At 39.3% G+C, this 17,859-nt stretch overlaps 1 protein-coding gene across 1 annotated transcript in view; it reads right to left on the minus strand.

Moving 5' to 3' along the window:
- Window positions 1-16,882, minus strand: part of LOC126284526 (uncharacterized) — a 270,111-nt gene extending 253,229 nt beyond the window's left edge. Inside the window, exon 1 of the mRNA XM_049983541.1 lies at window positions 16,770-16,882. The gene's annotated coding sequence lies outside the window, so the exon portion shown is untranslated. The remainder of the gene's footprint in view (window positions 1-16,769) is intronic.
- Between the last annotated feature and the right edge of the window lie 977 nt (window positions 16,883-17,859).

Consider the following 17,859-nt stretch of genomic DNA (forward strand, 5'->3'; position numbering starts at 1 on the left):
ATCACAGAGGACTTACTATGGATGTTGAGCTCAGTGGCAATAGTAGAGGTGGAAAAGATTGTAAATGTGGGAGAGAAAGTCATTGAGGATGGGGAGATTAGGTCAGATGTAAATGATACAAAGCTAAGGTTAGGATTCTGAGGAAGGTGTTAAAATAAGGTGTTTGTACAACACTGTAGCTGAACAGGGATGTTGCCTCTAGAGGCCAGTTGCAACTCAGTCTCTGGTCAGGGAAAGGCAGTTATCTGTATGGTGGAGGATACAGGGAGAGGTTCAAATATGATATGGTTAGAGGATTGTTTCATTACGGATGTTGTGTTACGGCACAGTATGTATTAAAATATGGTCTTCAGTCATGGTGAGAGGCTAGGGAGTGGGTTGCATAGTGAGAGGTGGAGAGGGTTTGAATGAGAGTGTCAGAGCATGTGAATATGAAATGAACTTGGTTTGATGAGTAGGTGGCTTTTATGTTGAGATGGAATCTGGAGTGGGCAGCTTGGGAAATTTGTTAGTGGATATGTGGCCATTGGAATGGGTGGATATTTTAGATGATGAGGGAGAGGAAAGCTGAAGATATCACTGGCAGTAGGAGGTGAGCAGTGGGAATTGTTAAGATGAATTGAATTATCAATACTTTGGGGGGGCACAGTTAACACTGGTTTGATGGGTGGCAGCTTGGCTTTGCATTTGGTGGAGTAGATAGGGTTGGTATCACTGCAGACACTGCAGGTCTGTGTGGAAGTTTATGGATTTAGTAAAATGTGAAGCTTTGTGAGGTGTGGTTTTGGCAACAAGAAGGTATGGGAAACACTTTTTGATTTCAAGTGAGGGTTTGGCATTATGGAATTTGAGCCTGGATGGGATAAGATGAAGATATAAAGAGGCAGGGAAGAACATGCATGGCAGAGGTGGGGGCAGTGTGAAGGGGTAGCGGTGTCCATGTGTTAAGTGGGAATGGGACTGGTTTGGGATTCTTGTTAACTGTGCTAGTAGTGGTGTCTCTGTTAAGGCTCTTATGTGGTGGATCAGGAAACATCTCGTGGTGCATGCCCTTACATTTACCTTGAGGTGGTGTGGCAGCTCATTGGCTAGGTGACACAGATTGAGACTTTTCGTGTTGTCATGGTAACACAGCATGATATTATGCTTGCTGGCAGTGAAATAGTGGAAGTGGCAGATGTGGGATAAGCTAGAAGTGCAGAACAGGCAAAGGCAGAGAGGAGGTCGAGAGATAGACAGGAAGTAATTGTAGATTTAACTGAGACTATGGGTAGGGGAGTGTGGACATAGGTTGGAGGATTGGAGGAAGTGCTCCATTTAGTGACAGTGGAGCAGGGGATGGGATGGTATCAATGATGGTTGTAGCAGGAGTGTCCATACTGGGATAATGGAACAGGGCACAGTTAACATATGACAATTACTGGCAATGAAGTGTCATCGAAATGATGAAGTATGACAGCATTGGTATTACGGGTGATATGAGGATGACAACAGTTGAAGGTGGTGACGATGGTGGTGGCTGTGGAGAAACTGATGGAGACAGAGATGACAAGATGACTGCAGCACAGGTGGTGAGATACATGTAGCAAGAAAACTGTGACGACCACGATTATGATCATAGAGTGAGAGGATTATGATGATGAACATGCATGCACATAGAAGCAGTCTTGAAGAAACAAAAAAAGTAGCACACACAACAGGTACTGAATGTGAAGTGTAGGAGAGAGCTGTTACCAGTCTTTGTAGGATGGGAGATGGGCAAATGGCAAACTACTGACCTAGTTCAGGGTGTGCCTAGGCTAGTCTAGTCAATAGCCACTGGGGTTGAGAGGATTCAAATCTCAGTTGCTTGTGGCTATCTAATCAAAACATATTGTAAATTACAGTCCTTAGCCACGTTTTTCTGTCTGTATGTGAAGGTTGACATATTGATTCACCATGGAGATTAAGTTATTGATTCGTGGTGAAGGTTTGCGTATATTATTTAATCCTGTTCTGCCAGTCATTTCATCCAGGCCTAGAAGCTACCAGGTGCTTATAATTAAAGGGGAGCTACTCACAGAGGTCCAGAGTGGGCTGTAATTAGTATATGGAATCAAAACTTTATAGTTATTGCAGTTCATTAGTATGCAATCAGTTTGCAATGGAAAAGAATTAGTTCCAATTTTGGCCACCAGGTGCAGATCTGGCGCTGTAAATGCAAGAAAGAAATATAGAAATGTTTCCATATGTGATGGATTAGGAACAGGAAGTGGGCAGAAAAGGTCAAACAAGTGAGAAAGGCAGCATGTTGATTTTATTATTCACCAAACCAAACTCAATTTTATGAGTATGAGCACCAGAGACACAGATGAAGTGTTGTACAGCACCAAATTTACACTTGTGGTCAAAATTGTAACACTTTTTTTCAGTGTAAATTAGTTCTTTATAATACGTTAGCATATCTACCAAGTTTTGCAGCGCTTGTACCTTAACCAGTTTGGTAGTGAATCTTATTTTTTTGTTTCTTTAGTCACTGAGTTACAATGGCTGTGCTTCTTCATAAACCTTAAAACTGATATTTTAATGATAAATAAAAACAATTTTGTAGTGGAACATTATTTTATCATACATCAGGTGCAGTACATCTCCTTTCATTGATAAAATATTTTCAAAACAATTGTTTCTTATGTGCCATAAATTCAACCTGTGTAGCACACAGACATATAGGAGCAACAAAAAAGTTTGGTATTCCATCGATGAAATCAGTATGTATGCAGTTAACAATTATATATCTAATAGTATCTGACTGTGGTACTGTAAATATGCATGAATTCATATACTACTCTACATCATTCATATGTAAACTGTACTCATACTGATAACAAACAACATCACTGAATAAAGGTTTAACACATGCCATCTGAAAATAACATACTCTCAGCGTCACGGAAGTTCATAATGACTGAATGCTCTAGATAGATGGAGGAGTGCTGTATCCCCATACAACTCTGTGATAGATAGCCTCAAATCAAAGCATCAGATGCCTGGGGAGGAGATCAAGATAGGTCATATTCTGTAGAAGCTAAGAATTGATGTATGGTAGTGCCTGGCATAGCTTGTTTCAACCCATTTGACTAATCTGCTGTTTAATACAATGTTTGACATTCTCAATTTTCACTACTTCTTTACATTCACTGTCTGCTTTTATGCCTGTATTCATATTCTTTGACCTGCAGGCAGTCAAATTACATTTTATGGCAAACAGTAGTACACTGAGATAACAAAAGTCAAGGGATAGCGATATGCACACATACAGATGGCAGAAGAATCATGTACTTACTGTATAAAGTGGCAGTGCATTGGCAGAACTGTTATTTGTATGCAGGCAATTCATGTGAAAAGGTTTCTGACGTAGTTACAGCCTTGTAATGGGGGTTAACACACTTTTAACATGGAATGGTAATTGTAGATAGATGCATGGGGCATTCTATTTTGGAAATTGTTAGGGAATTCAAGTTTCCTAGATCCACAGTTCTGAGAATACCGGATTTCAGACATTACCTCTCACGACAGAACAATGCAGTGGCCAAAGGCGTTCACTTAATGACCAAGAGTAGCAGCATTTGTGTAGAGTTGTCAGTGCTAACAGACAAGCAACACTATGTGAAATAACTGCAGAAATCGCTGTGGGATATAAAACTAACTTATCCATTAGGACAATGCGTCGAAATCTGGCGCTAATGGGCTACAACAGGAGATGATCGACAGGAATGCCTTTTCTAACAGCACAACATAGCCTGCAGTCTCCCTCCTGAGCTCTTGACCATACTGGTTGAATCTTAGATTAATGGAAAAATATGGGTTGGTCAGATGAGTCCTGACTTATTAGTAAGAACAGATGGTAGGGTTCGAGTGTGGCACAGATCCCACGAAGCCATGGACCCAAGCTGTCAACAAAGCACCTGAGCAAGCTGTTGATAGCCCCATAATGGCGTGGGCTCTGTTTTCATGGAATGGACTGGGTTCCATGGTCCATCTGAACTGATCAGTGGCTGGAAATGGTTAACTTTGGTTACTTGCAGACCATTTTCAACCATTCATGGACTTCATGCAACCCAAACAATGGCAGAATTTTTATGGATGACAATGTGCCATGTCGCCAGGTCAATTATTCACAATTGGTTTCAAGAACATTCTAAAAAACATGAGCGAAAAATTTAGCCACCTACCAAACATTTATGAGTCATAATCAAAATATCAGCTCATGTATAAAATATTGCACCAGCAACATTTTTGAAATTATGGATGGCTTTACAGGGAGAATGGCCCAAAAGGCAAAAGGAGGGCTGCTGTGATATTATGATGTACCCCACTTCAGTGTAAACCACTTCACTGTGATTTGACGAAGGGTGTGTGTCCTGATCAGATATATCTGGTGGTCCATATGTGCATTCCTGTGGCTCAACAAGTGCTCTTGCAGCTAATAGATGTTGAAACAGATGTGTGTCCTGCTCCAACATGGTTGATTGTACTGCATCAGGAGGCTGCTGCAGAGCTGCTGAAACGAAGGAAAATATATAAATACTTGTGCACATACACATAACAAACAGTGAGAAGAAATGGTTGGGTTAATAATAGCAATAATAATAATAATAATAATAATAATAATAATAGCACTTACTCTTGAATATAGCAGTATTCTTCTTGTTCTTCTTCTTATTCTGCCTGGTGGATCTCTGCTGCTGATGCCCCATCACAATGAACAGAATGCAACTGACTCTGGTGGAAGGTGAGCTGTAGCGCCTTCATGACACAGTCTGCCATCTTGGGACATCATAACCTGCCACAGTCTGTCATTGTCAACCATCTTGTCTGCCACAGTCTGCCATCTTGTCTGTCAGTCCGCCATCTTGTCTGCCCTAGTCCGCCATATTGTCCGTGGTGAATTACCAATGAATTCATTGCAGTCTGTTTCATTTTGAATTAATTTACTAATCACCAGAAATGTTAAGTTATCAAAGGCTGCTTAATACCACTATCACTGATTCTGATATTTGCCTGTAACTGGCTACGATTGACATTAATCTTGGATGCTCTATAAAATTACTTATCTTTGATCAAAACGTTAACAAAATGCTGTTTATTATTTCAAAAAGATTTATCCATTTTCGATAGATATTCCACATGATTTTAACTTTCGCATCGAAACTAAAAGTCTACCTTGCCACCTTTTGTTGGTGCAGCAGTAGACAGTAGGTGACTCCTTTGTGCAACTACCTCACTTGCTCGTTTTTGTGGCTTTTCCCACAGTTACAAGAACATAGCGAAAATTTCGTTTTTCAACGAAACAGAGCACCGTGCTGACTGCATGTGCAATTGCGTGTAACAGCATTTGTTAACAATAAGCTAGCTTCATTGTGTATGTATTGTAACTGAAGAAAGTTTCACAAGCCAAGATTTCTATAAAAGTATTTTACTGGATGAACGACTTCAACAAAGCTATACTGTCATCATCAAAACTTATGCTCATAGACAGGAGGTTCGCAAAGGAGAAGACAGAGAGAGAGGAAGAGGAGGAGGCATGTTGTGTGGGTAGCCGCAGCATGGCTTGCAGGGGTAATACCTGCAGATTGACACAACTGAGCAGAGAGATGGGGGAAGAAGGAGATATATAGCGAAATGGGGGAGAATGAGCTGGACAGAGGTATAGAAGAGGAAGATATGGACAGAGAGGGGGTGGACGGGATTGATAGATAGTTGGGCAAAGCGAGTACAGAAAAACGGAGTAGGAGAAGGATATTTACAGTGAGAGGAAGGGGTGCAGGAAACAAGTGGAGAAGGGTGAGGGGGTAATGGACAGATGGATGGGAGGAGGATACAGACAGAGGGAAGGAGGCAAGACGTTGAGGTCAGGGAAAGGGGAGAAGGAGATGGAGTGAGAAGGAGGAGATAGACTTATAGAGGTGGGGGATAAAGTGGGCAGAGAGGTGAAAGGGAAGAAGTGGTGAACACGTCTGTGTTGAATGTGTATGTCAGCATATCTGTGGAGAAAATGCCAATATACCTGTGTGTGTGCATACTACAAAATCTGGAAAGGGTCCACAACTGCTAAATACGTATGGGAATTGGATATGTGTCCTAATATCAGGTATCTCTGAGAACTGCATCCCAACTGAAATGTTAGCTCCTTCTCGCGATTGCGATTTTGACCACTTTTAAGGAATTCGTTAGAAGTTTTTGATTTTTAGTGTTTCAAATGCTTTTTTTACATTTTTGTACACAATTATAAAACGTCAGAATATACATTTTCAGTTATTTTTGGATACTCTGTGATAGGAATAAGAATTGGTTTTCTAAACTTCATGAAGTAGGAACATACAACTGACCACACAAAAAACACTCTGCTCATAAAGCAGTTCTAACGTGTTTGAGTGCCTGACCTTGAGCCTTTTTTTTACTGTTATTATGAAACCTTGATTGTGAACCGAGTTCACTTTCAATGAACAGAAGGGACCATTGGTATAGTGGGAATGACAGTGACCACTCGAGCCGCTGGATCTGTTAGGACAGTAGCTTTAGTGACACTGTTTTGCACAGATTAAGCCTACGAGAGGGAGAGCATTACTGAGTTTCGGACTTGCGACATTGGTTTTCTGTTAAAAACGACCGCAACAGCATCCCTCCCACAACCGATTGCGGTCCTCTGTTTTGGAGCTGCGTCGTAGACTTGAATGAGAAGCTCAGACGATTCTGTGACGATTTGATTGTGGAGTTTTCGACCACTTGTATCACGTGGAGAATGATAGTACCCTCCATTAAAAAGTCAGGAGTGCACTACACACAGAAAGTGGTAACTAGCGTAGCAGACTGCATTTTTGTGATTGGTTTGATGTAGCCTACCATGAATACCTCTCCTGTGACAACCTTTTCATCTCACAGTAGATATTGCAATCTGTGTCCTCAATTATTTGCTGAATGTATATAAAGAGTTTTAGGGAGAGCATTAGGGAAAGATTGACAAGAACAAGGGTTAGATTAAATTAGATTTATAAATGAAAGAGGAAGCCATCTGGTAGAATTTTGCACAGAGCCTAACTTAATCATAGCTAACACTTGGTTCAAGAATCGTAAAAGAAGGTTGTATACATGGAAGAATACTGGAGATACTAGAAGGTATCAGATAGATTATATAATGGTAAGATAGAGATTTATGAACCAGGTTTTAAATTGTAAGACATTTCTAGGGGCAGATGTGGACTCCGACCACAGTATATTGGTTATGAACTGTAGATTAAAACTGCAGAAACTGCAAAAAGGTGACGTTTTAAGGTAATGGGAACTGGCTAAACCAGAGGTTGTACAGAGTTTAAGGGAGAGCATAAGGGAACAATTGACAGGAATGGGGGAAAGAAATACAGAAGAAAAAGAATGGGTAGCTCTGAGGGATGAAGTAGTGAATGCAGCAGAGGATCAAGTAGGTAAAAAGACGAGGGCTAGTAGAAATCCTTGGGTAACTGAAGAAATATTGTATTTAATTGATGAAAGGAGGAAATATAAAAATGAAGTAAATGAAGCAGGTAAAAAGAAACACAAACGTTTGAAAAATGAGACCAACAGGAAGTGCAAAATGGCTAAGCAGGGATGGCTAGAGGAAAAGTGTAAGGATGTAGAGGCATATGTCACTAGGGGTAAGATAGACACTGCCTACAGGAAAATTAAAGAGACCTTTGGAGGAAAGAGAACCACTTGTATGAATATCAAGAGCTTTAATGGAAACCTAGTTCTAAGCAAAGAAGGGAAAGCAGAAAGGTGGAAGGAGTATATAGATGGTCTATACAAGGGTGATGTACTTGAGAACAATATTATGGAAATGGAAGATGATGTAGGTGAAGATGAAATGGGAGGTACGATACTGCATCAAGAATTTGACACAGCACTGAAAGATCTAAGTCTAAACAATGCCCCGGGTGTAGACAACATTCCATTAGAACAACTGATAGCCTTGAGAGAGCCAGGCCTGACAAAACTCTACCAACTGCTGAGCAAGATGTATGAGACAGGCGAAATACACTCAGATTTCAAGAAGAATATAATTATTCCAATTCCAAAGAAATCAGGTGCTGACAGATGTGAAAATTACTGAACTATCAGTTTAATGAGTCACAGCTGCAAATATACTAATACGAATTCTTTACAGACAAATGGAAAAGCTGGTAGAAGCCAACCTCGGGGAAGATCAGTTTGGATTTCATAGAAATGTTGGAACATGTGAGGCAATACTGACCCTACAACGTATCTTAGAAGATAGATTAAGGAAAGGCAAAATACGTTTCTAGCATTTGTAGACTTAGAGAAAGCTTTTGACAATATTGATTGGAATACTCTCTTTCAAATTCCGAAGGTGGCAGGCGTCAAATACAGGGAGTGAAAGGCTATTTATAAATTGTACAGAAACCAGATGCCAGTTATAAGAGTCAGGCAGCACGAAGGGGAAGCAGTGGTTGGTAAGGGAGTGAGACGTGGTTGTAGCCTATGCCCAATTTTATTCAATCTGTATATTGAGCAAGCAGTGAACGAAACAAAAGAAAAATTTGGAGTAGGTATCAAAACCCACAGAGAAGAAATAAAAACTTTGACGTTTCCCAGTGACATTGTAATTCTGTCCGAGGCAGGAAAGGACCTGGAAGAGCAGTTGAGTAGAAGGGACAGTGCTTTGAAAGGAGGATATAAGATGAACATCAACAAAAGCAAAACGAGGACAATGGAATGTAGTCGAAATAAATCAGGTGATGCTGAGGGATTTAGGTTAGGAAACGAGACACTTAATGTAGTAGACCAGTTTTGTTATCAGTTTTGCTATTTGGGGAGCAAAATAACTGATGAGGGACGAAGTAGAGAGGACATAAAATGTTGACTAGCAATGGAAAGGAAAGCGTTTCTGAAGAGCAGAAATTTGTTAACATCAAGCATAGACTGAAGTGTCAGAATGTCTTTTCTGAAAGTATTTGTATGGAGTGTAGCCATGCAAGGATGTGAAACATGGCCAATAAATAGTTTAGACAAAAAGAGAATAGAAGCTTTCGTAGTGTGGTGCTACAGAAGAATGCAGAAGATTAGATGGATATAACGCATAAGTTATGAGGAGGTACTGAACAGAATTGGGGAGAAAAGAAATTTGTTATACAACTTAACTAGAACATGGGATCGGTTGGTAGGACATATTATGAGGCATCAAAGGACCACCAATTTAGTACTGGAGGGTAATGTGAAGGGTAAAAATCGTAGAGAAAGACCAAGAGATGAATACACTAAGCAGATTCAGAAGGGCGTAGGTTGAAGTAGGTATTGGAAGATGAAGAAGCTTGCATAAGACAGAGTATCATGGAAGCTGCATCAAACCAGTCTCTGGACTGAAGACCACAACAACAACAACATTCCAATCTCAGTCTTCCTCTACTTCCACAGAAGTTATTCCTTGCTGTCTGGACAGATATCTTACCACTGTGTCCCTCCTTCTTGTCAGTGTTTTCCATATATTTCTTTCCGCACCGATTCTTCAGAGAACCCCTCGTTTCTTGCCTTTCAGTCCACCTAATTTTCAACATTCTTCTGTAGTGTCACATCTCAAACGCTTCGATTCACATCAGTTCCAGGTTTTCAACAATCCATGTTTCAGTAACATACAATACTATGCTCGAAACCTACATTCTCAGTAATTTCTTCCCCAAATTAACATCTATTTTTGATCTTAGCCTTTTCTTAGCCAGGAATGCCTTTTTTCCACTGCCAGTCTGGTTCATGTGTCCTCCTTGCTCTGTCGGTCAAGGGTTATTTTCCTACCTAGGTACCTGAATCCCATAATTCCGCTACTTTGTGACTATTAGTTCTGATGTTTAGTTTCTCAGGATTCTCATCTCTGATGCTTCTCATAAGTTTCGTCTTTTTTTGATTTACTCTCAATCCATATTCTGTAGTCATTAAATTGTTCATTCCAATCAGCAGAGCCTGTAATTCTTCTTAACTTTCACTTAGGATTCGTTGATGACAAAGCTATCCTACCATTGATATCCTTTCACGAAGAATTTTAATCCCACTCTTGAACTTTTATTTTATTTCTGTCTTTGTGTCTTTGATGTATAGATTGAATACTAGCGGCGAAAGACTACAGCCAGTCTTAAGCCCTTTACAATCCAAGTACTTCATTCTTTCACTTTTATTGTTCCCTTTTGGCACTTCTACACATCATATATTACCAGTTTTTGCCTATAGCTTACCCCAAATCCTATGAATGTGACTTGATTTTTCCTTCAGTCTCGCTTCCATTACCAGTCGCAATGTCAGAACTGTCTTTCCAGTGCCTTTAGCTTTCTTAAAGCCAAACCAATCATCTTCTAAGAAATCCTCAATTTTCTTCTCCATTCTTTTGTATCTTAGTCTTGTCAGCAACTTTGATGCATGAGCTGTTAAGCTGATTGTGCAGTAATTGTCGCACTTGTCAGTTCTTGCAGTCTTTGGAATTGTATGGATGATACTTTTCCAAAAGTCATATAGTATGTGGCCACACTCATACATTTTACATATGAAAGTGAACAGTCGTTTCATTGCTGTTTCGCCCAATGATTTTAGTAATTCTGATGGATTTGTTATATATACCTTTCTGCCTTATTTGATCTTAAGTCATCCAAATTTCTTTTAAATTCGTGATCCCTTATGTCTTCTCTGCTGACTCATGTTTCTTCTTCTATCACGTTTTCAGTTCTTCACCTCATAAAAGCCTGTAGTGTAGTCTTTCCACCCATCCACTCGTCCTCTACATGAAACAGTGTAATTACCACTGCACTCTTAATGTTACTGCCCTTGCTTTTAATCTCACCAAAGGTTATTTTGACTTTTCTGTGTGCTGAATCAGTTCTTCTGACAATCATTTCTTTTTCTATTTCTTCACATTTTTCATATAGCAGTTAATATTTGTTTCATTTCTGAGTGACAAATCTCTGTGTTTCTGAATTTCTATGAAAATTTCTTTATGTCTTTCTCTCATCAATTAGCTAAAGTATTTGTTGTGTTACTCATGGTTGCCTCACTGTTAACTTTCTTGCACCTATGTTCTTGTTTCCAAATGCTGCAATATTTTTAGAGGTGTACACTCCTCCTCTACTGAACTGCCTACTGCGCTATTCATTATTGTAGTATCTACAGAGAACTTCGTATCCCTCTGTTCCTGAGTATTTCTGTATATCTCACTTCTTGGCACATTGATTTTTCCTGAATAGTCTCCTTGTTAACGTACCTGATTTCGGAATCTCTGCCTGACTATGAGGTAATCTAATTGAAAACTTTCTGTCTCTCCTTGTTTCCAAGTGTATCTCCACCTCTTGTGATTCTTGAACCAAGTATTTACTATTACTATCTGAAATTTATTACAGAACTCAATCAGTCTTTGTCCTCTATCACTTCTGCTACCAAGCCCATATTCTCCTGTAACCCTCTTTGATCTCTTCCCTACAACCACACCACATTCCAATCCCCTATGACTACTAGATTTTGATCTTCCTTTCCATAGTGACTTACCCATTCAGTATTCTCATATACTGTGTCTATCTCTTCATCTACTCTTCAAGCTGAATAGAAGGACTTTTGCTTCTTGATGGCAGTCATCTGCACAAAGATAATGAAAACTATTGTAAATTTAAGACCATATTGTGAAACTTCTTTGGAAACATACCTCATTGGCTCACAGAGTGATGACTTGACTGAAACATATGTAGTGATGAGAAAGTATTGGTCCAGATCTACATATATTCTACTCAAGTCATGGTGCGTGTTGGACAGTACATAATACCACTACCAGTCATTTCCTTTTCTGTTTCTCTTGCAAGTAATGTGATGGGAAAAATGACTGTCTGTAGGCCTCTGTATGAGCCCTTCTCTTTGTGGTCATTATGCAAATTCTTCATTGGCAGCAGTAGAACAGTTCTGCAGTCACCTTCAAATGCTGGGTCTCTGAATGTTCTCAACAGCATTTCCCAAAAAGAATGTCATCTTTTTTCCTGGGATTCCCCCTTGAGTTCATGAAGCAGTCCTTACAATAAGCATGTGTTGATGTCACCTACTAGGAACAAATCTAGCAGCCCATCCATGAATTGTTTTGATGTCTTCCAATACCAAAGTCAACCATTTGCCTTGCCTGCTACCATCCTTATGTGCTTGTTCCATTTGATATCGGTTTGCAGTTTTAGGTGTAGATATTTAACTGATGTGACTATGTCAATACTGCATATTCGAACACTATGGGATTTTTTCTCATCATCATCTGCATTAGATTACATTTTTCTACATTTAGAGTAAGCTGTCACTCACGACAACAACTAGAAATTTTCTCTAAGTCATCTTGTATGCTCCTGCAGTCGCTCAATGACGACACCTCTCTGTACCCTACAGCATCATCAGCAAACAGTGCTGATTGCACACTGCTGGAATTCTCTTGTCTCAAATGGTTTGTTAAACTAAGTTTGGTTAAAGATTGCAACAAAATGTTATTAATTTTTACAATAATCAAGCAGAATTCTCAGAGAGTACAGTCACCATATAATTCATAGTAACTGAGATTTTCCAGATTATCTGCTCAAGATTATATATATATATATATATATATATATATATATATATATATATATATATATATATAATGGGTAATTCTGAACTGATTCTTTATTTGTTCATTTGCATACTATCTTCACTTACTCACTTACCATGCAGGCTTCAGTCTCTTAATGAAAATGATATTACATTAAGTACATAAACATATGGAAAATTAAACAGATGTAAGAACAAGAAGAACATTATTACAGAGATACAGAGATAAAACATACAATTTTCATAAGATACCATATACAGAATTAAATGTAAACTGTAAGTTGTTTAAATGTCATGGTAGAAAAGGATAAACATGGAATAAAGAGAAGACAGAATGAAAGGAAGAAAGTTAAATTATAAATGAAAACTCAACTGAAGATACAATCAGTAAACTCACAAATCACTGGAAAATACCTAAGGCAAAAAGTGGCCAAGAACAGTTGTACTTTTGAGAGCCAGGTAGATGTTCTCAAATCAAAACCAGTTAATTCTTCCAACTGAGTGGGCTATACACCATACAGAACAGCATACAAAAGGTTGTCGATTCTAGTAATGATTAAGTTCTACTTACATTTTGAATAGTATTTAATTTAGATTGTATAATTTGTGCAAATCAAATTCAGTAGTCTAAAATGGTATATTATTTTAGTATTATTTAGAACTGAATTAAAATATATTGTCTTAAAAATTAGTATTAAATTTTCCTAATATCCTTCATTTTTGTTAATGATATATTTGGCCGATATAGTGTAATTAATACTTTTTTCCTTGGTATTATCTGAGTACCCAATGTTCTATTAGGCCGTGTCCTCCTCCACTCTCTCTGTCCATCAACTCCTTCAACCTGTCTGTCCATCTTCTCTTTCCCCTCTCTCTGTCCAGCTCCTACAAATACCAACTCCAACTCTTTTTCCATCTACTTCTGCCCCTCTCTCTGTGCATCTTATTATACCTCTGTCTCTGTCCTATCTGGTTCTCCCTCCTCTCTCAGACCATCTGCTCCTCCCCCCTCTGTACATCTGCCTCTTCCCCCTTTGTCCACCTCCCCCTCCCCCCTCTCTTTGTCTATAACCTGATTCTCCCTCTATCCATCCCCTCTCTCTGCCCATCTCCTCCTTCCTCTTTTCCTGTTCATCTCCTCCTCCCTCTCTTCCTGTTCATCTCCTCCTCTTTCCTTTCTTTGTTCATCTCCTCCTCTCCTCTGTCTGTCTGTGCATCCTACTCTCTTCTTTTTCTCTGCCCATTTCCTCTTCATATCTGTCTGTTCACCTCCTCTTTCCTTTGTCCATCTTCTCCTCTCCTCTCTCTATACATCTTCTTCTCTTTCTTTTCTCTGTCCATTTCCTCTTCATGTCTCTCTGTTCATCTCTTCCCCCTCCCTCTCTCTGCCTACCCCTTCCTCCCCCCGTCTCTGTCCATCTCCTCCTTTCTTTGTTAATCTCCTCTTCTCATCTTTCTCTCTGTCCATACCCTCCTCCCCCTCTCTATCGATCTCCTATTCCCACTATCTTTGTCTAACCCTCCTCCCACCCTCTATCGATCTCCTGCCCCCACTATCTTTGTCTGTCCATCTCTTCTTCCCCTCTATCTCTCCACATTGCGACCCTTATCCAAACCATAGGTTGGTGGTTCTTAGCCCCATTGTTTTTCTTTCCATAGTGTAACTAATATGTGTACCAAAGTTTGTTGTAATCGTTCCAGGAGCTTACAATGAGATTTTTATGCAAGGATTTGCTCGTGTACATATTCACCAAATATATTTAACATATTTCACATGTATCTTCTGTAAATTTCACCCTGAAGTTTTATTTTCACACAGCCCAATGTTCATGACATTGTATCTCCTTAACTACATGCTGTACAGAGATATAGTTTTGCAGGTACATCCAGTGATATATGTGGGTACTGTTTACGTTTTTGTTTGGTGAATGGAGTCAGTAGTAAAGAAGTAATAACTAAAAGTCATGCATGATGCTGCAATAATCATGCATCATGGGCTATGCTTCGTTTTCACTGCCTCCCATTTGGTGGATAGGTGGTTCCCACTTCTACAATGAGTCTTTCCAGACAGTAAGTGATACATATACCACGTTTGGTTGAAATTGGTTTTGGAAGAGATATGTTCCATATATACACTTTTATACTGTATATGGATACCACATTTTACACACGATTTTTAAATTATGTAGTCTTAAGTTAACATTAAATTACATTTTCAGCTCTTATAACAACAAACAATCAATGACAGAAACGAAAATAATATAGTTAACAAGAATCAAGACTAAGATTAGGAAGCCTCGAAAAATTCAGGAATTATATCATTTGCCTGTATTGTAAGGCACAGAATTGCCCTTGACATTGACAAGGTAAAATCTGCATAAATGGAAAAATTTATATTTTTTGTAACTTCCTTGACAAATAAAATAATGTTCTCTAAAAACATGATCAGTAATACAGTTAATTTCGTTCTCACTTCATTTGTGAAAAATAGACTTTTACTTTACAACTGCTGCAGGTATAACTACTAATTTTCACACTTTGTTGATATCTTTATTTTCCAAAGTCTTGTGAAAATTTTGCAAACAATAACTGAAACGATAAAGATTTCTATTTGACTTCAGTTAGCTTTAAAGACCAGCTTACATCTATATTGAAAACACTCAATAAAAGTATCAATTTTACAAGAAACCATGTTCAATGTTTGTCCTTCTAATAAATTGAAAATTGAATAAACTCGAATCTCGCAACACATAATTACTTTAAGAGAGGAAAGCAACATGTACTTTTGCAGAAGAGGTCATAAAAGAAACGAATTCCTGTAGGCCAATGAAATAATCGATTATTTAACTTAAATTCTCAATCACCAAAACTTGTACATTCTGCCTTAAGCGCATCACTAACCGAGAATAAGATACAGTAAGCAAAAGTTCATGAAGTTTGAATCACAAGTGAGGCTGGCCAAGTGGCGATATGTTCTTGCCTCTCTTCATTCAAAGATTTTTGTTGTGTATAGTTTGACAAGCAGAAGAAAAGTTGAGAAATGTCCTAAAGACACATTGATTATTAAAATAAAACATACAGATTAAAACCACCCTCCTTTCTTTATTCATGAACACAGTGTTACGCAACAGAAGCATTCATAGTGCCATAGAGTCCAGCGATAAAAGCTACTTACCTTCAATCAAAAACTGTTTCTGTTGATCATCTTTTCAGTACATGTGTTTGCCAGAGCGTTAAGATTTACCTTCTAAACTTAAGAATACCCTTTGAGGACAATGCATTTACAATTACGGAAACGCGACAAATCCTCAGAATTTCATTTAAAATAATCACGAAAACTCTGTAAATGATGGATATAAAATTTGTAACACAAATCTGGTTTCAAACTAATTCATCTTATAAATTATATATTTACATAATGCAGATGTGAAGCTACTCGTGATGAAACAACAAACTGAGTATGAAAGTTTCGCGCTTGTTAAAAAGACAACACGATTCGTATTTCAGATTAAGTGATAGGCTTAAATAGGAACAACTCAATGTTTCAACTCTGACATGCTTCACATCAGGGGCTGAGAACTTTGCATGTGCAGATGTCAATAATTATTATGAGTATTACCCAACACACATTGAATTTTCTTGCTGTTTACTCCTTGTAATATCAAAAATCGAACTCCAGTGTTAGCTCCTGTTCACTTGCTTCACTGTGATAACATCAGGGGCTGAGAACTTTGCATATGCAGACGTCAATCATAATTATGAGTATTACGCAACGTACATCGAATTTTCTTGCTGTTTACTCCTTGTAATACAAAAATAGAACTGCGTTGTTAGCTCCTGCTCGCTTACTTTCCCAGTGACAGACAGCAAACACTCGAAGAGTTTAGAGGGAAGCGGTATAGTAACAATGTGTTAGCACTTATTCGTTTTGTTCGCGGACCCACAACTAACTAACGACAGTAACATCATTCGACCACAATTCCAACGTTACGCTGCAGATTGAAAGTCATGTTATGGTTACGCCTGATGATGCAATATAACATCCCTAAAAAGCGTCAAACTAAATTTTCTAATCGTAAGAATAACTTCAGTACCGCGGTAAAAGGAATTATGTAGCCTAAGCTTCGGATGTGTGGAAGAGAGGCGCTTACCCGTTCACTGGGCTGCGGGGCTGTCAGGGGGCGCTGCTGCCTGGGACAGTCGGGTGGCGACGTCTTCCGCTCAGCAAGCGTCCAACCAGTTCGAGGCCTCGAGCTCAACTGGTGCGCGCCGAGCCGCGCGCTCCGCACTAATACCCTCTGGCGGCCCACGCCGGACATGCGCAGAAAGCGTGCGCGCGGAAATCGATTGCCGGCGGCGCTCGTAGGTGGCTCTGATTCGCTGCCCTCTGATTTCCGGCGCTGCGAAGCGACAGGTGAGCCACGAATCACACGCGCTGGCGGTAACGCGCTTCCCGTGTCTTGTGGGAGGGGGGAGGGTAGAGACAGCCCAGCAGCCGACTGCGCAGGTGTGGGCCACCAAGTGGCCTGCGACCAGTTCACTCCCCGTCGCACCGCCGCGCAAATAACAAAAGAGATGCGCGTAAATAGCTGCTACCCGCCGCGCAGAAAACCGTTTGAATTTTCCAGGCGGTCTTTGCTATTCGCAACGGCACAGGCAATTACTAGCAATGTCGTTCAATATTCTCGTGTCTTAAGTTCGTCGGTGTGGCCGTTTTCTGCAACAAGTTAATAAATATTCGCTCTGTATGTTCAAAAGCCTTTTTCTCGCTACAGTATATTTAATTTTCAGAAGCGTTTTTTGTCTTTTCTGAAGGCATCTTCAGTAGATTTCTTTTTTGGAATAATTTACGTTTTTGTTTTTGAAACAGTTCACAGTTGCTACAAAAGCAAATTGTTGCTTACTGTTACTTGTCAGACAGATCTGCGTTTCGTCTCATCTGGTCATAGGTTAGGAACTGCACATCGACTTCTATTTCCAAAATTCATCGAATCTTTTTTTTTTTCCTACCTCACAGAAAGTTGAAAGAAGTTGAAGGATGTAAACACTTCATGGGAGGTGTGGCAATAACTTTAGATTTATAGTACATGCGGCGTGATGCTTTTGCTGTAAGAAGATTTTTCATAGATTATAGGTAAAAACGAAGCCGTGTATTGTTAAAACAATTTACTACAGACGCCCTAAAACGGCGAAACACGTCTGGAAAGTAAAAATACTGCAGCAAGAAAGAGGCTTTCGAAT

Source organism: Schistocerca gregaria, chromosome 1 (genome assembly GCF_023897955.1).
Source record: "Schistocerca gregaria isolate iqSchGreg1 chromosome 1, iqSchGreg1.2, whole genome shotgun sequence".
Taxonomy (NCBI): domain Eukaryota; kingdom Metazoa; phylum Arthropoda; class Insecta; order Orthoptera; family Acrididae; genus Schistocerca; species Schistocerca gregaria.